This window comes from Panthera onca, chromosome E1 (assembly GCF_046562875.1).
Source record: "Panthera onca isolate mPanOnc1 chromosome E1, mPanOnc1 haplotype 2, whole genome shotgun sequence".
Lineage (NCBI taxonomy): Eukaryota > Metazoa > Chordata > Mammalia > Carnivora > Felidae > Panthera > Panthera onca.
Window position 1 is genome coordinate 17,472,438 of NC_138352.1, and position 6,000 is coordinate 17,478,437.

Genomic DNA, 6,000 nt, shown 5'->3' on the forward strand with positions numbered 1-6,000 from the left:
CAAATGACCACACCGGGCTTCCCCAAGGACCCCCAAAGTCCCCCCCCAGGGCCATCCCGTCCCAGAGGGGCCTCCCGGTCTGCGGAGGGGGCCTGGGCGTGAAGGTGGGGACAGCCACTCTCAGGGTCCTATAAAGCAGTGGCCACCCCGGACCTTGGAAATCGCGCAGCTGGTTCCGGGCCCAGAACGCCTGCCTCGGGCGGGGCGGGGGCTGGCATGCCCTGAGCGTCAGAAACTGGTCCCCTGCCCTGGGCTGCCAGTGTCACACTTGCCGTTGGCCCCTACCCCGTCGCCTGTCCTCCAGGCTGCTGGCCCCTCCAGGCAGGGCCCCGGCCACACCCCCAGATCGCAGCGCACAGCCAGCAGCTTGGGGATGGAAAACGTCTCTGGAGCGACCGCAGGTGAGCGCGGCCTGGAGGTGGCTGGGTGACCTACAGGCGCTGCACAAGGGGCTCCCGCCAAGCCTCGAGGTCAGCGGGACCTGCCAGCCCCCGGAGGCACACCCACCACGGCCTGTCTGCACGGCCGGGAGCCCACCCCACGCTGCCAGCGCCTGCTCGTTTCCAGTGCTCCCCACCCCCCGGACCGTGCTCCTCACCTGCCCGATCCCGGCTACTCCGCACGCCCCCTCCCTCCCCGCAGGTGCCACGCAGGTGCCACGCTTGTCCCCATTTGAGAGCCACAGCCGCCAAGGCCCCGCGGTCACACACCGGGGCTAGCCCGCCCACGCCGGCTCCAGCCCCACACCGGGCAGGACTGTTCTGGAAAGGAGTTCAGGACGCCCCCACCAGCACCTCTGAAAACAAGCCAGGTCCAGGCTCGGGGAGACGGTGCCGTGCATGGTGTGCCCCCCCCAGCACACACCCTGATGTCGCCGTGGGGGTCAGCGTTCCGCCCCCCGGGGCCCCTCCCATCTCGGAATCCAGCAAAGTGCTTCGGGGGGACGGGGGTGGACATCAGCCCGGAGAAGGGCAGGCAGGGCCTGGGGGAGGGTCGCCCCACTCAGGAAGGAGGGAGCCGGGGCAAAGGGGCTTCTGGGGGGTCTCGGGAGGGAGCTGGGGCCTAGCGCCGGTGGGGACGGGAGCACCCGAGCCCTCTCCTGTTACTTTGCTGCCGGCTGGACCCCAGGGCGCGGCAGGTGCCCGGCCAGCAGGTGGGACCGGGAGCTAGGCTGAGGGGTCCGGGGACTGGGCAGGTGACGGTGGCAGCGGGGAGAGGAGAAGGGCAGCCCGTGGGGCCTGGGGGCTGCACAAAGCCCTCAGAGGGGCCGGGGCCTGACTCCGGGCCGCCGGGGTTCAGTCACGTGACTGCCTCCGTTCCCCCTCCCTGGCCAGAGAGGACAGGCGGTGGCAGGTGAGGAGGGAGACTCCAGAGGCCCCCAGAAGCATCTCCGCACCTTTGGCCAGGGCAGTGGGGACGGGGACCCTCTGGGCTCAGAGCCACGTGCTCCCAGTCGGGTGAGGGCCTGAAAGACAAAGGAGCAGGCCCAGCACGTCGCCCTCCCGACGACAGACGGGCGGTGGGGTCCCAGCAGCCGAGTCCCAGCCTCCAGGACCCGCGGCCGGCCCGGTGGGGAGGGGTCCTCAGGTCCGCATGAGCCTCCAGCTGGGCTCAGGGCTCTGGATTAGCCCTCCTCTGTCTTTTCTCACCCCTGCAGGCCCCCGCCCTGCTCAGCTCCGTGCACATTGTTTGGATACTCCCCTTCTCCCAGAGGCCAAGCCTAAGAAAGCGACCTTTCTAAAGAAAGAAACAGTAATGCTGCAGCCTCCAACGTGTCCCCAGGACTCGGACGGCCAAGCCGAGGCCTCTCGGTCTGACACCCAGTCTGCCAGCCCCTTCCTCTCAAGGATCCTTCCAGAAGGCCGTGTCCCAAGCACAGTGCCCCCCGGCCCCCATGCCCTTCCTCGTACGGCTCGCGCGTGCTTTGTGGCCATCAAGGTTCAGGTCCGATGCCACCTCCTGCAGGCAGCCCTCCTGCTCCCTGAGGCGGAGCTCGACGGCGGGACGGGATGCTCTGTGAGCTGACCCTGGCTGACGTGTCCCGCCTGGAGTCAGCGCTCCGAGCCGCTCTGCCCACTCTCCCTCCCGGCCCGTGAGCCCCCTGCGGGCACCTCCGAGTGGAACACAGGGCAGACCCCCAGGAATCGGTGCCCCCCGCCACCCTCCAGGGCTCAGGGGAGAGGGGCGCGTCCGTCCCCTACTCAGGAGTGGAACCCACCCTCTGGAAACAGCCCATCACCACCTCTCTGGTCTATCGCTGGGCCACCTCTTTCATAGATCCCTGTTTTGTTCCTCTGTCTCTCCCACCCGACGGCGAACCCTTGAGGGTTATTCAAGCCCCTTGGGCGATCCGGATGAATCTGGGCAGGCTCAGCCTCGCCCCTCTGGCTCCTGCGGGCGCTGGGATGGGGGCTTCCCGGGCGGGTGCCTGGGCGCCCCTGTCCTCAGCACCCTCCGGGCCCCCTCAGGCCAAGACAGCCGCCCTCTGGGAGGGGCTCACGTCCCCGAGGGTCTCCAGCAGCAAGAGAAGCCCGGGAGAAGGAAGGGGCCCTAGCAGCCAACAGGTGTGCCCGCGTCACTAGCTCACAAAATGAATCCAGCCTACTCTTCCATCCACATCACACGTCCACACGGCAGGCGGTTCTCGCCAACCACAGTCTCCGCAAGCAGCACGCTTCCGATCATTGTGCGGCGGCCTCCCCGCGGCCGACCGACCGACCGGGGGTCTGAGCCAGACGGGAGCACGGGCCGCGAGTGTCTACGGGGGAACCGGCCCTTCCCAAGAGTGCCTGCTCAGGCAGGACCCGGTCCTGGGCTCCAGGCAGGGGGAGCCGCCCCTGTGACTCGCTCCCCGGGGCTGGGCCTGAACTGACCTGGCGGGAGACTGGCGGCCCGGACAAGCACCCCCGCCCGCCTGGGCACACAGGAGGGCAGGGATGGGGTCTGGCCTTCTGCCTAACCAGGCTTCTTTTCCCTTCCGGCGGATGGGCTGCAGGCCACAGGACACACCCCGCAGGGCTCCAGCAGCCGCCGAAAAGGGGGAGCCCCTCACCCCCAAACCAAGCTTCCAGGGAGCTGGGAAATACTCACGCTGGGGATGGGGGCACGCGGCCGTGGGCGGGGGCTTCTCCTGGGGAAGGGGGGGCTGCCGGGTCAGCCCCCCACCCCCAGCCACTCGCCAAGCTTCCTTCGGGGAGCGCCTGGGAGACAGCCACTCTGCTGCAGCTTACAGGGGCTCTGGTGGCCACTGGGCACCTTCCCCAAGGGGCTTCTGAGGCCCCAGCCGAGGGTATGGGGGGGGGTGAGGGGCACACTGGGGGAACCTCCCCTTTGCCTCCTCTCCTGCAGTTTGCAATCATCAGGAAGGGGCCGGCTCTTCCCTCCTGCCTCCCTCCCCACGGCCTCACTCCCTTCCCTTGCCCGGGGCCTCCCAGGCAATTCAGAGGAGAAAACAAAAGGCCCATCTCCTGAGCCCGACCTGGGACCCTCCCGGTTCCAGCGACAGGGGTGACAGCGTCTGCATCTGTCAGAAAAGTACAGCAGAGTTCCCAGTCTGTCCATCTTCGCAGCAGCCCCGGAAGGGCGCGGGGCCGTGGAAGCCCCAACCCCGGTGTCCAACCGTGCCCCTGCTCAGACAAGGACGGGAGTCCCTCTGCACCACCCCCTACCCCCGGGGGCGGGGGCGGGGGTGGGGGGCGAGCCAGCACGCGCCACCCCGGGCACCAGACCACCTGCGGGGCCACCCTGAGGCTCCAGACTTAAAAGAAGAACGCAGTGAGCAGCCCCCAGTCCGGCTGCGTCCACACCTGGGGAGGTGCACGGCTCCCTCCACTACTTGGGGTAATTTTCCGGACAAGATCCGCGAATACCTACGTTTCGCCTTTGCCTCTGCCTCTGTTCAAGTTCACCCAGAGACAGCGGGCAGAGCCCTCCGCTGACCGGAAGCCTCGCTCTCGGGGTGAGTGAGCGGCTCCTGCCAGAGGCAGCGCGCACCCCGAACCCCGCGCTCGCCCCCTGCCCGGCCGGATCCGCCTCTCCCTCCCTCCCTCCGCGGACACTGACGGTCGCCGAGGATTCCAGGAGGGGACGCCGCGTCCAAAGCTGCCCTGCGCGCCCCCGCCCGCCCCCGGGGGCCCCTCCCGAGCGCTGCCCCCGCGCGCGCACCCACACCCCCCTCCCCGGCCCGCCGCCCGGAGCAGGTGCACCCCCGCCGCGCTCCGGCCGCGTCTACACAAACTTGTTCGCGGGCGGCTGGGAAGGAGCGCGCCCGCCCCCGCCCGCGCGGGGGGGTGGGGGGGGGCTTCCCGTTGGGGGTCCCGCTGGGGGTCCCGGCGGGGCGCCCCGGAGACAGGACTCACTCACCCCGCGATCGCGGCCGGCTGGGGCGCCCGCTCCCGCGGCCACGCGCCCGCTCCCGGGCACCGAGCCCCGCGGCCCCGCAGCGCCCGGAGCCCCGGCGCCCCCACCCTCCCCCCCCCCCCCCCGCCGCGAGCGGCCCGACGCGCGCTCCCCCCCCCCCCCCCTCCGGGCACAGGGCGCCGCCACCAGGCTCCGGGGCTGCGGGCGACCGGGCGGCGCGGGCGGGCGGCGGGCGGGCTCTGCACATGCTCACTCGCGCGGCCCGGGGACAGCGGCCGGCCGCCGCCGGGTCCTAGAGGCGCCCGCTCGGCCCGCCGCGTGGGAGGGGTCGTGCTGGGGGCGGGGGCCCGCGGGAGGGAGCGGGCAGGCGGGCGGGGCACGCGCGCACACGCTCCGCCGGGCTGCCACGCTCACTCGGTCGCAGACTCACAGGGACAGACGCACCGTCTGGTGCAGACACTGAATCCCGGCCCGCGGGCCACGCCGACAGCCACGCTTTCTCACGCGCGCGTGTGCGCACACACACCGGGCTCTGTCCCACTCGCTCGCAGACAGCCCGGGACCCCGTGGCAGGCACACACACAGGGTCGCACAGACACACGCGGGGCCACCGTCCCACGCACATCTGGCCGCGGACGCCCTCGTGCACACGACAGGCGGGGACAGCCGCGCACACAACCGCCAGCCCAGGAGCGGACGAACACACGGACACCATCCCCCCCGCCCCCCCGGCCCCCGCACACTCAGGGCACGACACGGGGGACTGACCCACGCCCTGACAGGGTGCCCCACGGAAGCAGGGCCACACACCCGGGGTCAGCTGACGGGCGCACTCCTGTGTGGTCACACTGGGCCACCCACAGGCACACGCGCACGCACGCACGCTCGGAGGTGGACAGGTGTGCCTCCACACTGCCATCCACAATCCCCCTCGTGAAACGGGGCTGGTCCAACCCTGAGCGTTTCCCCTCCAAGCGTCCCCCTGCCCCTGCTCCCCACAGCCCCCCAGCCACGGGGCCACCCCTGTGGGCGCATCGGCGGTCCCGTCCTCACCCGGGCCGGCCGCCCAGATGCTCCAGGAGGCTGAGGACCCGCACAGGCTGTGCAGCTGGTAGGGCTCTGGTGGTGCGGCTCTAACCCGGCTTCCTGAGAGGGAGCGTCGTGCCTCTGATGACCGCTAGGGGCAGAGCTGCTTGGCGAGGCTCCCAGGAGCCTGTTTTCAACAGGTGCAGGGGGATAAGGATTGGCCGGGCAGGGGACCGGTGGGAGCCCCGCTTCATGGCGGTCAGCCAGGTGGCAACCAGAAGGGAAAGGGGCTTGCTCAAGGTCACACAGCTAGCAGGCCAAGCCCCGGAGTCAGAAGAGAGTCGGCCCCCTCTGGAGCCCTGGAGGGTGGCAGGGGTGACAGACGCATCCTGTGCCGCCCCGGCATTCCTGGCTTTGCAGAACAGCCCCGTGCGTCTCCCTTACCGCGTGCGCGTGACTGCGCCCGTGTCCTGCTGGTGACGCCGCCCCAGGCTCCCTCCTGCCCGTTACGTCCCTGGAATCTCACGGCGAGTCAGGGGCTGCCTTCCCGCGGCCACTCTACAGAGGAAGCGGCCGGGGCCCAAAGGGGGACGAGTGTCCGAGGCCCACAGCGAG

At 70.7% G+C, this 6,000-nt stretch overlaps 1 protein-coding gene across 4 annotated transcripts in view; it reads right to left on the minus strand.

The window, feature by feature from the left end:
• The window catches only part of WSCD1 (WSC domain sialate O sulfotransferase 1), a 31,478-nt gene extending 25,976 nt beyond the window's left edge, over positions 1–5,502 (minus strand). The window contains exon 1 of one of the 4 annotated variants that reach the window (XM_081791148.1): positions 5,413–5,502. The gene's annotated coding sequence lies outside the window, so the exon portion shown is untranslated. Of the gene's footprint in view, positions 1–3,873; positions 4,108–4,362; positions 4,471–5,412 lie in introns of those variants that run through there. The other 3 variants (XM_078437919.2, XM_078437920.2, XM_081791147.1) reach the window with 3 other exon arrangements.
• Between the last annotated feature and the right edge of the window lie 498 nt (positions 5,503–6,000).